Source organism: Rattus norvegicus, chromosome 4, assembly GCF_021556685.1.
Source record: "Rattus norvegicus strain SHRSP/BbbUtx chromosome 4, alternate assembly SHRSP_T2T, whole genome shotgun sequence".
In the NCBI taxonomy this organism is placed as follows: Eukaryota; Metazoa; Chordata; class Mammalia; order Rodentia; family Muridae; genus Rattus; species Rattus norvegicus.
The window spans coordinates 166790452-166815308 of NC_141537.1; the positions used below are offsets into that span (position 1 = coordinate 166790452).

At 37.6% G+C, this 24857-nt stretch overlaps 1 pseudogene across 1 annotated transcript; it reads right to left on the reverse strand.

The window, feature by feature from the left end:
* Positions 1–2580: 2580 nt before the first annotated feature.
* Positions 2581–20491, reverse strand: LOC134486851 (killer cell lectin-like receptor 4; annotated as a pseudogene). Its single transcript, XR_015686207.1, has 8 exons — positions 20378–20491; positions 18682–18845; positions 17092–17175; positions 15994–16213; positions 12965–13107; positions 8346–8449; positions 2867–3022; positions 2581–2773 (listed from the first exon to the last, which is right to left on the reverse strand). The product of XR_015686207.1 is annotated as a killer cell lectin-like receptor 4 (transcript).
* Between the last annotated feature and the right edge of the window lie 4366 nt (positions 20492–24857).

Here is a 24857-nt window from a genome sequence, read left to right on the forward strand (position 1 = left end):
ATGACTATGGGAAGGTTCTCAAAGCCTGTCCCCACAGTGACTTACTTGCTCCAACCAGGTCATGTATTCTCCAGCAAGGCAACACTTCCTATTAGCCCTATGTCAAGCATATTCAAACTATGATACTGGGATATACTCAACCTGGGTTAAGAACTTTCCTCTTCTTGTGGACAGTAATCAGTAGAGAGAAGTAGGTCACGTCATAGTCCAAGTGAAAACAGAATGTGTGCTCAGTCATATGGGACCATTGCGATAAACCTCTTCCCCAAACACAAACACCAAGTCTCTGAGAAAATATTGGAAGAGTAAGTAGAAAGAATACAAGAGTAGAGGACCCTCTGCACTTAATGAATTACTATTGTTAGGTGACAGGTACTACAAAAAATGATTCATTTTTTGGTGATTTGGCCATTGGTATATTTTCTTGCTCCATTAGGTGTCCTACAACCATAAACCTATGGCAATCACTAATTAAGAAGACATGGTTTAAAGGAGAATATGTTAGAGCTCATGCAGGGGAATCTTGAGAGGTTCGTTTTTTGGAAGGCTTTGTTCTAGTAGCTTATTCTGTGGTAATGTCTACTTTTATTTTTAAGGCATGTTTCAGGTATGCAGAAGAAAGATGAATCATGTTTTTCCATCCATTCTGCTAGACTGTGTCTTTTATTGGGGAATTGAATCCACTGATGTTGAGAATTATTAATGACCAGTAATTCCTATTTCATGTAATTTTGATGTTGTTTTTGATGTTAGTTTCTCTCTTTCTCTCTCTCTCTCTCTCTCTCTCTCTCTCTCTCTCTCTCTCTCTCTCTCTCTCTCTCTGTGTGTGTGTGTGTGTGTGTGTCTGTGTGTGTATGTGTGTGTGTGTTTGTGTGTGTGTGTTTGCTTCCCTTCTTTTTGAAGGTATGGAGTTTCTTCTTGTTGTAAAATTATAAAAAATAAAAAAGTATTGTTTTCTTTTACACCACTTGGTCCCCACTGCAGTGCCCCAAGATATCTGTGAGATATCTTGGCGTAATCACATAACAACCCAGCGGAGGCCCATGGTCTCCTGCGGCCGCACACTGTCCTACACTCAAACCATCACATAAAAGAACACACAACACAATAATGTTTGACACAATTGATAAGATATAATTGCCCACTTAAACATACAAAGCCAGGTACCATCCATCCCTTAGGAACATTACTAACAACCTGAATATACACAGCAGAATCTTAACATCACCTGCCATGGCTTCTCACCCTCTCCTCTGCCCTGTCGCCCCTTTCTGTCCTAGTCTCCTCCTCTTCCTTCAAACTTCTCTCCTGCCCATCCTTCCTTCTCCTCCAATGACAGGCCTCCTTCTATCCTGTACCTGCCCCTCACATGTACTTTACAAATTCAATGGGGAGAAGATTCTGATGAAGTCACCTGATTCCTAAGTAAGTGACTTGGCAGCTGTCCTTGGGGCAGTGGAATTAGCATCAAAATACAGATAAATTCAGGGCAAACCACAACATTACTTATTTCTTGTGTCTTCATGTATTTAATTATTTGAGTTGGGTTGGACCTTTTAGTATTTCTAGAGGACTTGATTTGAGAGCAGATACTTTTTGAATTTGGATTTGTCTTGAAATATATTTTTTCTCCAACTGGTGTGATTGAGATTTTGGCAGGATATTTTAATCTAGATTGGAATGTGTAGAATTTTAGGGGTTACAACATATGTGTTCAGGCTCTTTTAGATTTCAGTGTCTTTGATCAGAAGGCAATTGTAATTCTGATACGCTTTTTATGTTATCTGTCCATTCCACATTGTTTCTTTTAATACTCTTTCTTTGTTATGGAGATTTGTGTTATGATTATTGTGTGGGAAGAGGATTATTTTTCTGGTCAAGTCTAAGTGATGTTCTATAGGCATTTGTATGTTTATATGTATCTATTTCTTTAGGTTGGGAATTATTTTTCTATGACTTGTTGAAAATATTTTCTGGACTGTAGAGCTCTTAACTTCTATTTCTATTATTCTCTTAACTTTCTTCTATTTCTACTATTCTTGGCTTAGTTCTTTCAATGATAGTCTAGTTTTCCTGGATGTTTTATATCAGGAAATTTTTAGAGTTCACTTTTTCTTTGATTAATGTATTAATATTTTCTCTTGTACTCTCTACACCTAAGATTCTTTCATTAAACTCCTACACTGTGTTGGTGATACTTGTATCTGTCATTACTGTTCTCTTCTTTAGGTTTCCGAAACCCAGGATTCCCTAACTTTATGATTCTTTTATTGCTTATATTCCTCTCTCTTTGTTGTTTCTAGTCCTTCTGCAAAAAATGTTCCTGGTGTGGCAGGCTTCTAATGGGTATCCTTGGGTCTGATGGTTTGGGAACTGCAGGTTTGTTCAGGAGCCACAGGTCTGATGAAATTGGGAAGACTGATATGTGGAAAATGGAGGTCCCACTGATATCCAGAGTGCCTCAAGTTGCTCCAGAGGACTCAACAAGCAGGGAAGAAAGAAGGGTAAAGGCTATATACTAGTTCTTAATTATGCTTTTAATTAAGATGATTTATTCTACTCATAATAAAATACTCAGGCTGTTTATTAGGGTTATTTATTTAGTTCTATGGAAATTTTGAAAACAAATAAAACATTCATCCAGGCTTTGGGGGAAAGCCTGTCCAAAGATCTATCTTGTATCCACCAGGAAGGTAGATGTCCTCTGCTCTGTCAAGTCAGATTCCAGATTCCAGAACATTCACCAATCTTCCAGATTGTCTCTTTGTTTTCACTGCAAATGAAGTTGTATGATCAAAACACTTATTTCTAAAGAGTTATGAATTATTACAGAAAATAAGTAAGAAACAGGATATTTCATTTTTACCTTTAACACTAATTGGAGAGTAAATCAGGGAATTTATTCAATTTCTTCCCACAAATACAGCTGTATAAATTTATACAGTCTGTATGGTCTAGTCTTGTTTTAGATAAGAATACACATCCTCCAAGCTTTTTATTGAATTTCATTGTGTTTGAGGCACTAAGGAACAAAAAACAACAAGGGGCAACTGTTTAGTTCAGAACATTCACTGAAATGTTTTGATTTTAAAAATTCTACATGCCAAAGTAGATATAATATGTAACTAATCCTAAGTTCATTACTAAAATATGTTCTTTTGTTTAAGCTCATTAAAAAACATTGTCCCTTTGTTACAACAATATCCCAATCTATTTTCACATTTGCAATTTTTGTTCAGCAGGAAAACTAATTTTCAGTATTGCCAAGGAATTATTTTATGCTGACTCTCCTCTCCCATTGTTATCTTGTGTTTAAAAGTGCTAGGATAAAAGTAAAAACAGATTGTGACATACAAACATTGTCTTACATGCTCGTGTTGTAAGGAGAAAGGGAAGACTTATGTGGTAAAGTAACAGAACTAGCAGAATCTCATCTTAACAAAGGAGGATGAGACATTCAGGAGAAAAAAATCACAAAGGGAAATACAGACAGAGATAATAAACTGAATAGATTTGCCCACAATGCTTAGCACAATGCTAGTCCTTATGGGGACTTAGCAACTTTCTGGTAAATTTACAGCCTCCTCAAGCTTTTGCTTTTCAAACTGTTTCTTTTAGAACTATTTTTTCTTGTAGCTTTGGGTTTCTGAAACAGTTTTTCTGTGCAGCCCTGACAGGACTGAAACTAGCTCTGGAGACCACGCTAGCCACAAACGCAGAGATGATCTGGCCTCTGCTCACTAAAAAGTATGCCCCAGCGCTGAGAATAAAAGCATGTAACACCTGACACTCAAGTTAGAAGAATTATTTTAAAGAAATACAATGAACAAGTTAAAGAGTCAAAGCCTGCAACTTAAAGATACTTCAGTTTTTCTGACACTTAAAATGTAAAACCAATTCAGCCAAGGAATCAAGTTCCAAATCAATAGTTCAAAGCATTGAACTGGTGAATATAAAACACCTAGCAGACTGCCTAGAGTATAATTGGTGCAAAAAAATTACCTGTGTGCATCATATGTTGCTGGAGCATTTTTATTGGATATTTTTATTTATATTTCAAAGGTTATCCCATTTGCCGATTTACCATCCATAAACACCCTATCCCATCCAGCCTCCCCCTTGTTTTACAAGGGTGTTCCCCTACACATCCACCCAACACTTCCCACCTCCGTGCCCTGACACACCAAAAACCTGAGTGGTCCAAGCCTGGCAGAACCAAGGGGTTCTCCTGCCATTAGTGCACAACAAGGCCATCCTCTGCTGCATATGCAGGTTGAGCCATGGGTCTGCCCATGTGTACAATTTGAATGGTGGTTTATTGCTGGGAGCTCAGGGTGCCTGGTATTGTTGTTCTTGTGGAGTTGAAAACCCCTTCAGCTCCTGCAATCCTTTCTCTAACTCCTCCATTGGGGACCCTGCTCTCAGTGCAGTAGTTGGCTGCAAGTATTTGTCATGCTCTGTCATAGCATCCCAGAAGAGAGCTTCCTGTCAGTATGTACTTCTTGGCATCAGCAATAGTGTTTGGGTTTGGTAGCTGTAAATGGGCAGGATTCCCATGTGGGCCAGTCTCTAGATGGCCTTTCCTTCACTTTCTGCTCCCAACTTTGTCTCAGTATTTCCACATCTGAGTATATTTGTTTCCCCTTCAAAGAAGGACTGAAGCATCCACACTTTGCTTGTCCTTCTTCTTGATCTTCATGTGGTCAGAGGATTATATCTTGTGTAATCAGTGATATTGGGCTAATATACACTTACAAGTGAGTATACACCATGTGTATCATTTTGTAATTGGGTTGACTCACTCAGGATTACATTTTCTAGTTCAATCCATTGGACTATAAATTTCATAAATTCATTATTTCAATAGCTGAGTAGTACCCAATAGGGAAAATGTACCCCATTTTCTGTATTCATTCGACTGTTGAGGGTGCATCTGGGTTCTTTCCAGTTTCTGGCTAGCATTAACAAGGCTGCAGTGAACAAAGTGGAGCATGTGTCCTTGTTATATGTTGGAGCACCTCTTCAATATATGCTTCAATATATGCCCAGGAGTGGTATAGCTTGGTTCTCAGTTAGTACTGTCCAATTGTCTAAGGCCAGACTGCTTTCCAGAGTGGTCGTACCACATTGCAGTCCCACCATCAATGGAGGATTGTTTTTAATTTACTCAGATTCTGTTTTCTGTCTTCATTTTCATTTCTGATAGTGTTAATTGGATACTCTGTTCCCTCTGGTTAATTTGGCTAAGGATTTATATATTTGGTTGATTTTCTCAAAGAATCTGATTCAGGTTTTCTTGATTTTTGTGAAGTTCGTTTGTGTCTACTTAGTTGATTTCTGCCCTGAGTTTGATTATTTCCTTCAGTCTACTCCTATTGGGTGCATTTGTTTCTTTTTGTTCTAGAACTTTTAGGTGTGCTGTCAAGGTGTTAGTATATGCTCTCTCCAGTTTCTTTTTGGTGCCACTCTGGGCTGTGAGTTTCCTCTTAGCACTGCTTTCCTTGTGTCCCATAAGTTTGTATATGTTGTGCCTTCATTTTCATTAAATTCAAAAGTCTTTAATTTCTTTCTTTCTTTCTCTCTTGACAAATATTTCAGTGAGTAGAGCATAGTTAAGTTACATATGTATGTGGCCTTTCTGTCATTTTTGTTGTTATTGAAGACCTGCGTTAGACAATGGTGATGTGATAGAATGCATGGAATTATTGCAATCTTCGCATATCTGTTGAAGCCTCTTTAGAGACTGCCTATATGGTCAATTTGAGAGAAGGTACCATAAGGTGCTGAGAAAAAGGTATATTCTTTTGTTTTAGAATGAAATTGTCTATAGACATCTGTTAAATCATTTGCTTCATAACTTCTGTTAGTTTCACTGTGTCTCTGTTTATTTTATATTTACCTCATTTGTCCATTGTTGCGAGTGGTGTGTTGTAGTCTCCCACTGTTATTGTGTGATGTGCAATGTGTTTGAGCTTTAGTATGTTTCCTTACATCAATGTAGGTGCCCTTGCATTTTGAGCATAGATATTCAGGATTATGAGTTCATCTTGCTGGATTTTTCCATTGATGATTGTCATATGTCAATCATGGTCTTTTTTGATAATTTTTGGTTTAAAGTCGATTTTATTCGATATTAGAATGGCTACTCCAGCTTTTTTCTTGGAACAATTTGCTTAAAAATTGTTTTCCAGCTTTACTCTGAGACAGTGTCTGTCTTTGTCACTGAGGTGATTCCTGTATATAGCAAAATACTGGGACCTCTTTCGTATACAGGAATTTGTTTTCTGGTCCAATCAATTTGGAGTTTTGTAGGCTTCTTCTATGTTTATGGGCATCTCTTTCCTTAGTTTTAGGAAATTTTCTTCTACAATTTTGTCGAAGATACTGACTGGCCATATAAATTGGGAATCTTTGCCCTATTCTATTTCTATTATCCTTAGTTTGATCTTCTCATTGTGTCCTGGGTTTCCTGGATGTTTTTGTTCAGGAGCTTTTTCTGTTTTACAATTCTTTCTGTTGTATCAACATTTTCTATCATATCTTCTGTCCCTGAGATTCTCTCTTCTATCTCTTGTATTCTGGTGGTTATGCTTGCATCAATGACTTATGATCTCTTCCTAGGTTTGCTATCGCCAGGCTTGTCACCCTTTGTGATTTCTCTATTGTTTCTAATTCCGTTTTTATTTACTGGATGGTTTTGTTCAATTCCTTCACCTGTTTGGCTGTGTTTTCCTGTAATTTTTTGAGGAATTTTCATGTTTCCTCTTTAAGGGATTCTACTTGTTTATATCTGTTGTCCTGTATTTCTTTAAGGGAGATATTTATGTCCTTTTGAAATCCTCTATCATCATCAAGAGACGTGAGTTTTCAATCCAAATCCTGCTTTTCTGTTTTGGGATATCCAGTATTTGTTTTTGGTGGAAGAACTGGGCTCTGATGATGCCAAGAGGGCTTGGTTTCTATTTCTTAGGTTGCTACACTTGCATCTCGTCATCTAATTATCTCTGGTTTTACCTGGTCTTGCTGTCTCTGACAATGGCTTGAACCTCCTGCAAGACTATGTGTCAGCACTCCTGGAGACTTGTTTTCTCTCAGTGAGATCTGGATACAAAGAGCAGTGTGTCAGAATCAGCTCTGGTATAGGCAGATACTAGAAAGATCCTATTCCAGACTGTTCCTTGGTGCCTGTGTCCAGAGGGCTCCAGGTGGGTCTCTCTTGAGCCAGGAATGTGAGCAGAAGTATTGTTCTCAACTGTGCTCTCACGATTCTCAACACTTCTGAGAGTCCCACTCGCTCTGTCACAGGATCTGGGTACAGAGCACTGTGGAACTGGGTCACTCCAGGAGCAGTCTGAAATTGTATTTTCTGACCAAACACCAGATGGCAAATTATTTGCAACCAAGCACTGCAACACCCCTAATTTCCTTTTATATAATTTTTATAGATAAAGCCAATTGCAATTACAAATTTGGTACCATTATTTGCAACAAAATTTTGTAGAACCCCTAACTTCCTTTCATATAATTTTCATAGCTGAAGCCTACTGCAACTACAAATCTAGTACAATGGGGGAAAGCTCACCTAGACAAAAGCTAATTAGTATAAAAATGCAAATCCTGAGAGTGTACAAATTTACATTCTAGTTTTTTTTCTTTATATGGGAGATTCAATTCTTTACTGAGGGTGTGGCCACTGTGAGTTTCCTTTTTCCAGTGAATAAATTACCAACACCTACCTATGAACATTACTTTACAAAGAGTTAGCACAACACATGTAAAGAGCTTTTAATAGTAGTATAGGGTGATATGATCATACAAATTTTATGTATATGAAATAATTCAGAAAAAATATAGTTAATAAAGGTAATCAGTGAACAGTTTTCTATTAGATTAAAAATTAGCAAAAGAATTTGAGATTTCCACAATACATTGAAATGGAAGGTTTAGCTGTATATAAACATGTTCTTATTTTATAAATAACCACCAATTGTATAAGCTACCATCAATAAAAAGTCATATGAGTGTCTCAGAGACTCACACACATTTTATCTGTCAAGATCATTGAGTCACTTCACACCATCTCAAATTGTTGACTTTTTAGTGCCCTTTGCAACGTAGAAGACACAATTCTGAGATGTATGCAGTATTAACTCAATTTTGCTCAGTTCCTTGACCATACATATTCCCTTTTTAAAATCTGCTCAGAGACTTCCTTGTGCAAATTTTCTTTACCCATGAGCTCATAGAAAATTAGTAAAGTCATGTAAAAGGAGAGAAAAGCCTTTGCACACATTCCTCCCAATTCCCACACCAGTGGGAAGAGTCTGAAGTGTTCAGAAACTCACAGTTTAGATGGTCCATTTTCAATCCATGCCCATTCCTTTTTTTCTTTATCATATGAAAATCCAATCCAGTAATTGTCTGGAATAAGCTGTTGCTGAAGGAACTTCTATAAAGGAAAGAGCACACCTTATGATGAAATTTCTGTCAGTTAGATGACAGAACAAGCACGAAAAGTTCCCTGCATTTCTATGACATTCTCTGATGTCTTCCCAATGGTCAGTCCTACATTTCTTTAGTGACTTACTACTAGTAGCAGATTTATATCAATACTATGTCACCTCAATCACTTTTTTATATAAACATTTCAGGTGTCCTGAGATCTGGGATTTGGGACTGTGTTTCTTAGACCAAGTCTCTACTATGTACCTAAGCCCTTTCCTTGAACTCACAATTAAGGCAAGAATATTTTAGAGTTGGCATTTTGTTTCACAGACAAATCAGTTTCTTCTATTACAACTTCTATGCCTGAGCTAAACACAAGAAATCTCAACAGAGAAAGCATGAATGGCAAACAAATATACTAGTAAAAGTTCAAAGTCCTTAGCCATCAGGGAAATGCAGATCAGAACAAATCTGAGATCCCATCTTATACCAAAAAGACTGGCTAAGATTAAAAACTGAAGGGATAGCACATGCTCCAAGAATGTGGAGAAAAGGGAACATTCCTCCATTGCTAGTAGGAGTGCACATTTTACAAATACTTTAGAAATCAATTTGTTTGTTTCGTAGAAAACTCTCTATACAACTCCTGGGCATATACCCAAAAAGATGTTCCACCTTCCCTCAAAAGAGACACTTGCTCAGATATGTTCAAAGCAGTTTGATTTTAATAGCCAAAAAGTGGAAACAACTTAGATGTCCCTCAACTGAAGAATGAATAAATAATGTGGTACATTTTTACAATGGAATACTATTCCTCTCTGAAAAACAAAGACATCATGAATTTTGCAGGAGAAAATGAATAGAACGTGATAATTTCATCCTGTGTAAGATAAGCAAGTCCCAAAAGGGTTTACATGGTATGTATTCACTTATAAGTGAACATTAACTATAAAATTTGGATGCCCATGCTATACACTCCATACACACAAGTGGATGGACAGCAAGAAGGTGCAAGCAAGGATGCATAAATCTCACTTAAAAGCAGAAATTAAATGGTCAAAAGGCTGAGAGAGGGAGAACTGCATGGAAGATGGGATGATGAACAAAGTGTGGGTTCTATATTGGGTATGAGAAGGGGAGGAACGGAATGCCTGATGGCAATGATAATGAATGGAAATCTGCAACTGATGGGGGCAGTGTAGGGGACATCTCCATGAAAAGATGGAATCCAGTGATATGGGAAGCACACAAGAATCAACAGGGTTATCCTTAACTGTGACTAAATGCAGCCTAGGGAGTCTGCATACTATGTTCAAAAAAAACCCCGGGGAATGATAGGCACAGCAACATACCCTCAGACTTTTGACCCAAAATTTACACTGTCTACAAGAAATGCAGTGTTTGGGGATCGAACAAAGACTGCGGAAACAGCCAACCAATAACTGGCTCAACTTGAGATACATCCCATGGAAAAGCATCAATCTCTGACACCATTAGTGATACTCTGCTATCCTTGCAGACATGATTCTGTGTGTAATCTGTGAGGATCCCTCTAGCAGCTGAATCATACATACACAGATGCCCATAGCCTAACGGTGGATAGATCTTGGGGACTTACAGAAGAATATTTGAAAAGATGGTGGGCTTTGAAGGGAACAGGAATTCCACAGAAAGACCAACAGTAACCTGGACCGCTGTGGCATTCAGAATCAGAACCACAAAACAAAGAAAATACAGGGGGCTGAACCTAGGCTTCCATGCATAAATGAAGTGTGGTTTTTCATAAGGGTCCAGAACAACTGGGATGGGGCAGTCTCAAAAACTGAAGCCTGTACATGGCTTATGTTCTTCTAACTGGGCTGTGCCTTGTTCTAACTCAGTGGTAAAAGATGCAGTTAGCGTCATGGAGAATTTATGTGCCAGCGTACTAGGAAACCTTGGGGCCCACCAACTCATCAGAGGAGAAAGAGAAATGGGATATAGATTATGGGAGGAAGTGACCAGGAGGGAGTCAGTGATAAATTAAGTGAAATACTACTACTACTATTACTACCAGTACTGCTACTACTACAACTAATAATAATAATAAAAATAATAGACATTAAAAATTGGTTATGGTTACTGTATCAAGTGGAAATTAGTGTATTTCTTGACATTAAAATCTTTTTATAACCAGGAAAGGGAATAATATTTGAAATGTAAATAAGAAATACCCAATTTATCTCATAAAACTGCAAAGCTTCTGTAAGGCAAAGGACACTGTGGTTAGGACAAAACGGCAACAAACAGATTGGGAAAAGATCTTTACCAATCCTACAACAGATAGAGGCCTTATATCCAAAATATACAAAGAACTCAAGAAGTTAGACTGCAGGGAGACAAATAATCCTATTAAAAAATGGGGTTCAGAGCTAAACAAAGAATTCACAACTGAGGAATGCCGAATGGCTGAGAAACACCTAAAGAAATGTTCAAAATCTTTAGTCATAAGGGAAATGCAAATCAAAACAACCCTGAGATTTCACCTCACACCAGTGAGAATGGCTAAGATCAAAAACTCAGGTGACAGCAGATGCTGGTGAGGATGCGGAGAAAGAGGAATATTCCTCCATTGTTGGTGGGATTGCAGACTGGTACAACCATTCTGGAAATCAGTCTGGAGGTTCCTCAGAAAATTGGACATTGAACTGCCTGACGATCCAGCTATACCTCTCTTGGGCATAAACCCAAAAGATGCCCCAACATATACAAAAGTCACTTGTTCCACTATGTTCATCGCAGTCTTATTTATAATAGCCAGAAGCTGGAAAGAACCCAGATGCCCTTCAACAGAGGAATGGATACAGAAAATGTGGTACATCTACACAATGGAATATTACTCAGCTATCAAAAACAATGACTTTATGAAATTCGTAGGCAAATGGTTGGAACTGGAAAATATCATCCTGAGTGAGGTAACCCAATCACAGAAAAACAAACATGGTATGCACGCATTGATAAGTGGCTATTAGCCCAAATGCTTGAATTACCCTAGATGCCTAGAACAAATGAAACTTAAGACGGATGATCAAAATATGAATGCTTCACTCCTTCTTTAAAAGGGGAACAAGAATACCCTTGGCCGGGAATAGAGAGGCAAAGATTAAACAGACACAGAAGGAACACCCATTCAGAGCCTGCCCCACATGTGGCCTATGCATATACAGCCATCCAATTAGACAAGATGGATGAAGCAAAGAAGTGCAGGCAGACAGGAGCCAGATGTATATCTCTCCCGAGAGACACAGCCAGAATACAACAAACACAGAGGTGTATGCCAGCAGCAAACCACTGAACTGAGAATAGGACCCCCGTTGAAGGAATCAGAGAAAGAACTGGAAGAGCTTGAAGGGGCTCGAGACCCCATATGTACAACAATGCCAAGCAACCAGAGCTTCCAAGGACTAAGCCACTACCTAAAGACTATACATGGACTGACCCTGGGCTCCAACCTCATGGGTAGCAATGAATATCCTAGTAAGAGCACCAGTGGAAGGGGATGCCCTGGGTCCTGATAAGACTGAACCCCCAGTGAACTAGATTGTTGGGGGGAGGGCGACAAGAGGGGGAGGATGGGGAGGGGAACAGCCATAAAGAAGGGGAGGGGGAGGGGGATGTTTGCCCGGAAACCGGGAAAGGGAATAACACTCGAAATGTATAAAAGAAATACTCAAGTTAATAAAAAAAAGAAAAGAAAAGAAATACCCAATTTAATGAAGATGGAAAAAATAAAAAAATTTAAAATATCTTATGTTTTTATTTAACCCTGTATTACATTGTTGTGTAAATTTTGTACCATTTTATGAATACCAAGGAATCAAAGTGATTCTGAAATCATTCCTCTAAAAAAGTATACTCTTAATATTTTAAGAGATTTGATTAGTAATAATTTAAACATGAATTTCAGAAACTTGAAAACCATGTTTTCTTTTAAATAGTGATTTCTAAAATGGATATGTTTTTTATCAAAACATAAGAATACTATGCTGTAAAGATATGGTCAATTTCAGTGAAAATCTCGATTCAGCTAACTGGTCAACCATTTAATTTAACATTTGTCACATCATCTCGTTTTACAGACAGGTCGAGAGCTCAACTACTTTCCCTATTGTCATCTGATTACTCATCTTAGGCATCCTCACTTCCACATTCCAAAGAGCAAACTCAAGAAAGTGGGGGTTTATTTGGCACTCTAAGCAAATAAAAAACTGTCAGCCAAAGGATGTACCATAAAAAAGAGTTAAACTTCATCAGCGAAAGATGTGCTTTCTGAGATATTCTCTTGTAAACTTATGAGAAAGGGATAAGACTGAAAGATACAAGTGTCTCTGTAGTAATGAGGCTCCTCTTAACAGACCTGGATCCCACAGTTTTGAACGTGTTACAGGTAAACCATATACAATTAAAAACAAATCGGGATTGAGTAACTCATGGCTAGATACAGATTCTAAGAGAGTAAAGGGGCAAGTGTCTACAGTACCCGTTCGTCCTCATCATCTATCTTCAGGAGGAATAAACTGGAATTCTGGCAGGTCTGTTTACATTCATCCCATGATTTTCCATCCTTGATGACATAATAACATTTTATACCATAGCAGAACCAGTATGTTTCAATTTCCCTGCCTAGAACAGAGAAGATAAATGGTTAAACTTATTACTTTCTGGTATTCTATTGACAGATCAATATATTTATTTAGCCTGTGGGGGGGGAGTAAAATCCCACTGATCTCATAAATTGAGATTCTAAAATGCCCAGAGACCCTTGCACACCCATGTTCTATATGACATTGTTTGTAACCATAGAGATACAAAAAAATATATGTTATGTGTTGATCATGGATGAATCAGTAGAGAAAATGTAGCATGAGCACACAAAAGTATACAACTCATCCTTTAAAGGGAAATGAATCAGCCCAGCATGATGACTTATGCCTATAACCTGAGCACTCCAAAGAGAGAGGCAGTTGGGTCATCACTATTTTAAGTCCAGCCAAGGCTATGCAGTGAACTCCAGTCCAGCTTTTGGTATACCATGAGTTCCAAGTCACCCTTGACTGGAGAATGACATCATTTTTTACACTAAAACCCAAATGGTTGACATGGATGAACTTAAGGACGGAACAACCTTATGATTCCATGCAGATCAGGTTTCTAAAGCAGCCCAACTCTATGAAGCAGAAGCTTGTAAGATACCAGGGGCTAGAAAAGAAGAAATGAACATGTGCTACTCAGAGACAGCTGAACTGATGGCAGAATTCTGGATCTGTAGATTACTAGATCTGCAGATCTAGTGTATTATCCCCACAATGATCTACATAATATTGTGCTCTTAGCATTGTTCCATGGTCTGTGCAGCATGCTCTTATCTTAAGAAAAATAAGAGACATATAAAGGACGTTTTTTTTTGTTCATAGACTATTTTTGAGATTATGTTGATGCCTTCAATGGTATGACCACATGCCAAATATTTCAATTTGAGTATTTTAAATTGTGTGCACTTTTGGTGTCAAAGTCACATCAATATGAATATTTTGTTTAGTGAGGGGCTGGGAATGGTCATTTTTTACTAACAAACTTTTTCTCCAACCTTCATTTTTCTGTGAAGAGATAGCCTTGTGGTCCTCATAGTGGCCTGAAATTTTCTGGAATGTCTGGATTGTCCAGAAAGTTATAATCCCCCTCCCACAACCACATATTCATAATAATTAAATCACTATGTTACCCTTTTCAGACAATGAAGTCATTCTAAAGTAATGAAACAAAATATTTTCCCTGGGTTTGGAATACTTCAAATATGTTTTTAGAAATTTTTCTGTCACATGTTTTGTAATGTAGCAATTGTAAATATATTAGTCCATACATAATGAGAATTGTCACATCTTACTATCACAATGTGGTGAGATTATATGCAAGAGGTCTTTGTGAACTCTAAATACTGAAAAAAATATTTAATGATGATTGATAAACTTTGTCAGTTAAAGAAGACCAGTCGTGGCGAAGGATAAGAAAGGTTCCTTATGATGTTTGATCTTTTCATCTTTCTAGCTTCAGTCACTGTCACTCACATGGCTGCACTGCGTGCACAACATGTTGAAGCTCTCCTGTTTGCTACAGAAAGGGTTGCTTTGTTACAAACAGTCCAACTCTCTCAAAAAAATGTCAGATGTATTATAATAGCCAGAAGCTGGAAAGAACCCAGATGCCCTTCAACAGAGGAATGGATACAGAAAATGTGGCACATCTACACAATGGAATATTACTCAGCTATCAAAAACAACGAGTTTATGAAATTCGTAGGCAAATGGTTGGAACTGGAAAATATCATCCTGAGTGAGCTAACCCAATCACAGAAAGACATACATGGTATGCACTCATTGATAAGTGGCTATTAGCCCAAATGCTTGAATTACCCTAGATCCCTAGAACAAACGAAACTCAAGACGGATGATCAAAATGTGAATGCTTCACTCCTTCTTTAAATGAGGAAAAAGAATACCCTTGGCAGGGAAGGGAGAGGCAAAGATTAAAACAGAGACTGAAGGAACGCCCATTCAGAGCCTGACCCACATGTGGCCCATACATATACAGCCACCCAATTAGACAAGATGGATGAAGCAAAGAAGTGCAGACCGACAGGAGCCGGATGTAGATCGCTCCTGAGAGACACAGCCAGAATACAGCAAATACAGAGGCGAATGCCAGCAGCAAACCACTGAACTGAGAATAGGTCCCCTGTTGAAGGAATCAGAGAAAGAACTGGAAGAGCTTGAAGGGGCTCGAGACCCCAAAAGTACAACAATGCCAAGCAACCAGAGCTTCCAGGGACTAAGCCACTACCTAAAGACTATACATGGACTGACCCTGGACTCTGACCCCATAGGTAGCAATGAATATCCTAGTAAGAGCACCAGTGGAAGGGGAAGCCCTGGGTCCTGCTAAGACTGAACCCCCAGTGAACTAGTCTATGGGGGGAGGGCGGCAATGGGGGGAGGGTTGGGAGAGGAACACCCATAAGGAAGGGGAGGGGGGAGGGGGATGTTTGCCCGGAAACTGGGAAAGGGAATAACACTCGAAATGTATATAAGAAATACTCAAGTTAATAAAAAGAAAATGTCAGATGTAAACAGGTACACACATATACATAAACACACAAAAAAACACACGTATGCAAATTAATCTTGAAACTTTATCTTTGTAAATGCTCTAATTTCATTTTAGCATAAATAGTTGATAAATACACTCTTATTTAAAAAAAGTTCCACGTCCTGTCAGCAACAAAGTTGTAGACTAAGATTTTCGCAGAGAAACAATCAAATTTTCAGGGGTACTTGTTTGTAACTTCATTTCCATGGAGCAGTAAGAGTCAGTGTCAGACATAAGGATCCCCCAAATGATTAACCCAACGATCATCAGCATCTTAAGTTGCTGGTTGGACTTCAAAGCTTCCAGAGAAGACACAGTGGCTAGTAATGCAGTTCTGTATTCACATTCCTCATTCCCACTACATACCTGTATGTGGTGAGGAATTTACGACAGTCTTGGTTTTGCTGTACCATCTCTTCTGTTCTCTCTTGAGTGATTCCAGAAAATCATTGCCTGTACTACAGTCTATAGACTTTTTTCTCAGCATTTCTTCCTTTAAGTCAATGTCACTTTGCATGGAGCTGCAATTATGGTGGTGGTTTGGAGTTTCCTGCAGTCCATGTTTTTTTTTGACTATACTGAAAAACTAAATTAGTCACAGATGTAATATCAATAATTCTTAGAAAGAGTACATATTAAATTTTAAGAATACACAAAAAGCTTCACGTTGACAGCCAATACATATCATTACTTTCATTGGTACTTTAACATTTATACATTAGCACTTCAACTAATTCACTATAGAAACAGTTACATCAATTTTCTCAAAAATAAATTGCATGTAAAGTAAATAATACAACTGAAAATTTTTGGTGGAAGTAACTTCCATTCACTTCATTCTTTGAAGCACAAATTTACACATTATAACCTAAGTAAAATATTCAATAAATAGTTAACACACCATGAAAATATGAACTAAATATGTTAAGAAATAGCACAATTCTTTTTGGAGCATATGGAATGCAATATATCCACACACATAGCTATGTTTTAGCACAGCCTGTAAGTGATTTCCTCTGTCAATGTGGAGGAATCCAATAAACTTTAACCTTAAATTCCTCTGTACAAATGAACTCTTTTGACTTAAGCATAACCTCAATGTATATAGAAGAAATAGAAAAATAAGGACACCGATTCTTTGCATAGTGGTCTCTCATAAAATATTTATGTAAGATTAACAATCACATGAGATCAGAAAAAAAAGACTATCACCAAGTCCTCAGAAAGTACATAACCAAAAACATGACAGAATAAGGCAACTCCCAACAGCCCCAGATTTAACAGATTAGTTATGAAAGAGAACAGACACTACAGTATGTCAGGAAAAAAAATACTAATATCCAGAGATTCTGTCTCATCCAGTGATTACAAGCAGGACAAAGAATAGAGTGTAAAACTGCATGTTTCTTGTCTAAAGCTACTTTTTAGACACAAGTTCAAACATGATGTATCTCAATTACTCACTGTGTGACACCAACGCAGCAGCGATAACCAGCCGAAGGGGGATTCCGAGAGCTATCACAATGAGCAGACAGGGGACTGAACACACTTAAATCAACAAAACAAAGCAAGAAATTCTCCATGAAAAGACCACCCCTCAGTACTAATTACAATTTTTGTAGCATGGAAACAAAGGGAATTTTATACAAGTCTTTGATATGAACTGACTGAAAATGTGCTCTCAAAAGTATGCATTTCTACCTAAAATGTAGCCACTCAAGAAATCATATAGGTGTGAAGTCTCACAAAAGTTTGTACAATGGTTGTCCTATATTGTGAATCCTCCTGACTCAGCCTAACAGGAGCTAGATGATAGGCATGTAACCTCACCCATTTCTATAGGAACAAAAGTACCTTCTACAGATATCACTAGAGGCATAGATGCAATCCAAGTACAAGGTACTTGGTACCTTTACTTTACTTGGTAAAGCAGGGGCATGCAGTCCACCAGAAAGATAATTTGGCATGGAGGGGAAATAAAGAGGGATTGGATGTTCCTGAGAACTGGTAGAGAACGACAGCTGCTCTGGTCCTCAACTATCTATTTTTCCCTGTAATTTCAAATTGCTCAATATAATACTAAATATTTTGGTGTATCTAGTGTATTTGGAATCTGACACTCATGCCTCTAATTACCACTACAAAAAAGAAAAAGATCTCAGCTTGGAGCACAGCTATAGCAGCAGCTTGTGCAGAGTAAGTAAAAAAGAGTAAAAATTGAGATTTCCTCAGTTTCATTAATAAACCAAATTATTCTTTGATAATTTTGGAGTTTAGCCATCCCCACACAATCTAATCCTCTCATCCCCTCTCCCTTCATCTGCAACTTTATTCTCAGGAGGAAACTTCCTAATTTGATGGACAATTCTTGGCTAGTTGCATTAGATGTTGGGATATTTCTGACAATTAAGATGCTTTCTTTGAGAGTGAAAGTATTGTTTCTAATGCATAAGCTTCATTTCCTTAGAATTTTCTTCCTCTAGAACTTTTTTGTGTTTTTTCAGACCATAGTTGTCTGTTAGTATTAATGTTTGGATATTTATGACAATTAAAACACTTTCTTTGAGAGTGAAAATATTGTTTCTAACGCCTAAGTTTTGCTTCCTTAAGAGTTCATTTCTCTAGAACATTTCATGTATTTTTAAGCACTGTTAGGTTTGAAGGTTTTGGAATCCTTCTTAATTAGACTAAATAATAAGAAAACCTCCAAATGCCTTCTCACTTCTTGATTCCCAATAAATTTTTCTTACACATTGACATTATACTAATCAGCAAATCTGATTTATTCCTTTACAAGCAAACATCCGAGAAGTAGACATATGGTTATATTTTTTCTTTCTGTTCCTTTTTATTTTAAATCTTGCTTTATTTTTTCACAATTTTGTACATAATTATCCTCCAATCAATACTCTTTTCTTACCTCTCACCCTGGTGCTTAACCAAGCCCAGATGAAATGGAACATTATACATTTCAATAAAAGCCAGTAGGATATTTTTAAATTATTAAGTTTAAAATACATTTTAAAAGTGATTTTAGACACTTAAAACACTTACCTCTGGGGCCAGCTTTTCTGGACCACTGAGTCTCCTCAGGCCTCACCTGGTTCTGTAACCCTGAAGACTTATGAAATCTCTCAGTGGAGAAAATGACCTCCTGCTCACTCATCTTGGGAGTATGTAGAGTATGTTCTCTGTTAAAATATGTTCCTGGGTGGTTTCTAAAAGAAAATGTTAAAATATCCACCTTTAGAAAGGTACATGGACTGATAATACAGAAGGTTGGGAAAGGTGGGGTCTGTCTAATTCCCTTAATGATACAAATATCCTGACAAGGAATGACCTCGATTTCCATTGAGGTGATTTCCCTTTGCAGACTTGTATTAAAATGGTTTATAATTCTAATGGCAACAACACTTTCTAGTAAATATGAAAAAAATTAAAAATTTACTACTAAGTCATTCTGATATTAGCACAGCTTGTTTGTTCAAATTATTCAGCATATAAAAATGTTAGGTAAAATTGGTATCAGTGGAAATCATTGAAAAATTATGCAAATAACAAAGTCTCAATGCCTTAGAAATAAATAAAAATGTTGCTTTGAAATTATTTGCATACTTTGATAAATATATTAATATTGAATGATATTACAGTCTTTTTTTACATATATACATGACTCTCAGAGTTCCCCATATACTTCTGCAGGTGATCTAAGACACTTAAATATCTCTTGGGTTGAGGCCCAATCAGCTCAGATCTCCAACCTCTCCACCCAGCCACTATCTACACATTCCCCTCCATGCTTAAGCCTGGTAAATGTATTTAACTAGAAAAGATCCTATTGAGTCAGATAATCCAATCCAGACCATCTCATCAGGAGCTCCTGATTCAAATTCTACAGAAATGCTTTGTAATTTTTAGTAACTGCAGCAACCAGGAAAGTAGAAAGGGGACTTTGCTTGGTGGGGTGTGGGAGCAACAGAGAGAGGCATAGAAGATACAATATTAAGTTTCAATCCAAAATCATTCCATGTACACAGTCATGTCACATATAACATAAAAATAACAATAACATAGTGCATTAATAAACAGTAAGCATTTGTAACTGGCCTTTCCCTCACATTAAAAACTCAGCTGAGAACCAGAAGACAATAAAAACAAGCTGCACATGCATTCTTTTCTAGATTTTTAATGTATGAAGTTTACTGAAGTGAATCTTCTTTTGCCTTACTCCTTAACAAAAGAAAGAATCCTTCAATTACAGGATTATTTTTCAAAATTTTTTATTAATATTGCTCTTGGGATAGGTGTGCCCAATCCAAGTTGCATGAGTCCAGAAAACAACTTTACAAAGTGAGTTCTCTTACCCACCTTCATGTGAGTTTCAGGAATCAAACTCAGGTATTCAGTCAGGCTGCTGTAAAAGTATATTTACACGCTGACCATTTTACCTGGATCCTATTAGCACATCTTTCAGATGGATAGTATATAAACATTTAGCACAGTTAAAGACTCATGAACTCCATAGATTCCTCTACTTTAATTTCACAGTACACAAATAATTATTCCCAGCCTACTCAACAAGAAGATCACCAGTGCAGAATTACAATTTTCTCGTGCTACCAGAGTTAACATGATCTAACACAACCAACAGGGCTTCCTGCATCAATCCCACTCTCATGTTACACTATGTATAATTCTCTTGAATATATTTGATCATTTTATAGAAAATCAATAGTGCGGTTATTGTTACCTTGGTCTCTACACTGAAGTGATGCTGGTAGAAGGAATGGATCCCCCAATTGGGGAAATGTTTACCTCTCCTGGTCTGTATACTGTAAGAGGCTCCAAGACGAAAGGCAGAACTAACATTTCTCTGTGTAATACTCAACCTCAAGATCTTCTGCCCCTCCTCTTGACCAAAGTGAAAAGAGGAAATTACATTTGAAAGCTCACTCTGAGAGCAAAGGAGGAACATATGGTTCCATATACTATGAATGAAATATACATAAATGATATTTGATGTTTAAGAACAAGAATACTCCAGAGAGAGCAAAACAAGTGTCATTAGCAAAACTACTAGGAAAAAGAAATATACATAAATGATATTTGATGTTTAAGAACAAGAATACTCCAGAGAGAGCAAAACAAGTGTCATTAGCAAAACTACTAGGAAAAAGAGGGACTGAAGATCCTCTACTTGCAACTTTTTAACAGACTGTTGGAAATTTTTTCTTATGCTACTATGTTTATATTTAATTCATGATTTTGAATCATGCTTGTTGCTTCTAATTATTATTAGCAATGCCTTTAAAGAATTCACATTTCCACTGATAAAGTCTTCCTTTACACTCTTCTAGCTTTTTAATTATAAATGGAAGAATCTATGAACATTGATGTAATTTCATATGCAGTGGTTACTGCTGATGTTTTCATGATACTGGAATATCAGCAAATATTCCTCCCCAGAGCTACAGACCCATGCCTCAGTTTGGGTTTCTTCCAGTGTTGTGTTTTTGGCTTGTTCGTTTTTGTGGTTGTTGTGGTTGTTGTTTTAATGTAGCTGTACCTTGCTGTGGACCACCAGCTGCTCTCACACTCACACACCTCTGGAGTAACACTTTTCTGCCTTTGCTTTACAGCTGTACACGACTACACCAATTTCATACATGTTTCTGATAGTAATTTTTCTAATAAATTACAAGCTTTTCTTCATTTTACATATATTGATCTCAAGATATCTTAAGCATTACATATTTATCAATAATTTATGTATGGCATAAATTAATTAGATAATGTTTCACTGCTGAACATTCTTTTTCTTTTATAGCATTTTGTTGTTCTGAGTTTTAAAACTAGAAAAAAACATACTTTCATAAATACTAAGAAAGACATTCTATGTATGAAGTCATAGGATTCAAGGAGATAGAAATTTTAGAAATTTTGATGTATATTATCGAATGACATCTAGTTCAATTGCACACTATAATGATTTTTGAAGCTGAAATAATGTGGTTTTTCTATGAATTTGCCATTGCATTTGTGATGAGAATTCCTAGAAAGAAAGGGTTTGAGCAAAGACTGCTTCAAACTACAGAGAAGTGGTGACATGGTGTGGGCCTAGAGACCAATTATCTTAGAAGTTAGCTCTAGTCCTCTAAGTAACCTGTGTCAGAACTAACATTAATAGATTATGAAATTCGTAGGCAAATGATCAGAACTGGAAAATATCATCCTGAGTGAGGTAACCCAATCACAGAAAAACACACATGGTATGCACGCATTGATAAGTGGCTATTAGCCCAAATGCTTGAATTACCCTAGATGCCTAGAACAAATGAAACTCAAGACGGATGATCAAAATGTGAATGCTTCACTCCTTCTTTAAAAGGGGAACAAGAATACCCTTGGTAGAGAATAGAGAGGCAAAGATTAAAACAGACACAGAAGGAATACCCATTCAGAGCCTGCCCCACATGTGGCCCATGCATATACAGCCATCCAATTAGACAAGATGGATGAAGCAAAGAAGTGCAGGCAGACAGGAGCCGGATGTAGATCTCTCCCGAGAGACACAGCCAGAATACAGCAAACACAGAGGCGTATGCCAGCAGCAAACCACTGAATTGAGAATAGGACCCCCCTTGAAGGAATCAGAGAAAGAACTGGAAGAGCTTGAAGGGGCTCGAGACCCCATATGTACAACAATGCCAAGCAACCAGAGCTTCCAGGGACTAAGCCACTACCTAAAGACTATACATGGACTGACCCTGGACTCTGACCTCATAGGTAGCAATGAATATCCTAGTAAGAGCACCAGTGGAAGGGGAAGCCCTGGGTCCTGCTAAGACTGAACCCCCAGTGAACTAGATCGTTGGGGGGAGGGCGGCAGGGGGGAGGATGGGGAGGGGAACACCCGTAAAGAAGGGGAGGGGGATGTTTGCCCTGAAACCGGGAAAGGGAATAACACTCGAAATGTATATAAGAAATACTCAAGTTAATAAAAAAATAGATTTGATTAATAAAAAAAAACTCCATGAAGTCTACGAACATAGCGAACCACTAAATTCCACTAACCTGAAGGCTTAGAGTGTCTTCTCCCATCTTTCTGCAAAGACCTCTCTGATACACCAACAATGGATGATGGAAATTTCTTGATTTATGAATTTCTAGGTACTTCAAAACTCCAAAAACTCGTTATACATTGAAAGTGGAGGCATGGTCATTCAAAATGTTTCCAGAATATATTGTCTTTTATTCTTTTTACTATGAAGCTGGTTTTTGAATCAATAGCCCTTCGTTTAAAGCTTGCTGTGCACACATTGCTACTGAAGTTGCACATTCTAGTGATGCTTCACATGCTGAATACTTTAGACAATTCACAGGGATAGAATGTAGAAAGGGTTGACCTCATATAACAGAATAATCATAATAACAACAATGATAATACTAATACCAGTGATAGTAACAAATCAATATTAGTAACAGAATAAACAGAAGATGGAAAAGATTATTTGATTTCAATAATCTGTTGCTATGAGCTCACACTTTGCAGAATATGTTCACATCTATCAATAAACTTTACTTTCATTTGATTGTAGATTTTCCACGTTGGTTCTTGTTTATGATGAAATCAAATTAACCTCTTCTTAAAATCAAGAGACAGTGGTTAATCAAGCCCAGGTAAATGGCAGATAGCTCAAGAGTAGAAGGGGAACTGACGATGCACTGACAAGCATGATGCCTAAAAGGGTATGTCAGAGAGGACCTTTGATTCTCTCCTACATTACTAACTTCAATCTACCCTCAAATCATCATTACTTCTGTTCTAGAAAACCCACAGTTCTCCCTCATCTGGGAGGTTTATATCACAGTGCCCACATAAATATCAAGGGTGCTGAGACCTGTTTGTATCTTATCTCTAATGAGAGGGTGTCATCTTTACCAGAGATGATCACCATATTCACAGGGCACATTTGTATATGCTTTCTGCATATCGTTGCCTCCTTGAACATCATGAAAAAACTGTGGGCAAGAAGTCCATAACTGTTTGGTCATAATCGTTACCATAGCATTAATGGGAGATAAGGGGCCTACCAGTGTGATTGAGGAAGGAGGAGGGTAATTAACAGATACCAAACACACAATGGGTGGTTTTTGTTTGTTATTTGTTTGTTTGGATAGATAACAGCGTGTCTATAAATGTAAACTCAAAGAGCAGCAGCTTTTGCTTAGTTTTGTACAATGAGCTCTGAATTGTCTGTAAACTGTTAAGTGGCACAATTAGCCACTTGAAAGATATAATGATTGGAGAAGAATTGAAAATGATTGACAGTCCAGTTTTGTTTCTTTAACTAAAGTGAAACATAAAACATGAAGCACCAAACTCACAAGTAATAAAACAGTGACATGAAAAACTTGAAGATATTGTTTTCTTGACATTTGTCTTAAATTTTTTTTGTGAAAAATCAAACAAAAAACACACACAGAAACACATATTCACACAAATACATATTTATTTTTCTGGCTACTTTGCTGTAAAAGTATTTAGTTATGAAACCTCAAGTGTCCACTCCTTTATGTTGAGGCAGACACAATACTAGTTCCACATTCAAACCTTCCAATCAGAACCTCAGACCTCAGTGAAATTGCTCAGCTGCAAGCTGCTCTTCCTATCCCAGGCTGAGATACGGGACACCTGCTGTAGTTAACAGTCCATAGGATAGGGCTAACCACTTGCTTCACTGGGAGAACTGACTGATCCTGGCCAGAGTCCCATTTCTTGGTGACTCTGTTTTTGTTTTTGTTTTTATTAGATATATTTCTTTACTTACATTTAAAATGTTATTCCCTTTCCCGGTTTCCTGTACATAACCCCCTTCCCCCTACCCCTACCCTATACTGGTGTTCCCTGCATCCACCCACCTTACCGCCCCTACCCCAGGAATTCCCCTGCACTGGGGGTCCAAACTTGTCAGGACCAAGGGCTTCCCCTTTCACTGGTGACCCAAGAAGTGTATTCACTGCTACATATGCAGTTGGAGTCCTGGGTTAGTCCATGTATGGTCTTTGGGTAGAGTTTAGTCCCTGGAAGCTCTGGTTGGTTGTCATTGTTGTTCTTAAGGGATTTCAAAGCTCCTTCAGCTCTTTCAGTCCTTCCTCTAATTCCTGCAAAAGGGGTTCTGTTCTCAGTTCAGTGGTTTGCTGCTAGCATTTACTTCTGTATTGGACAT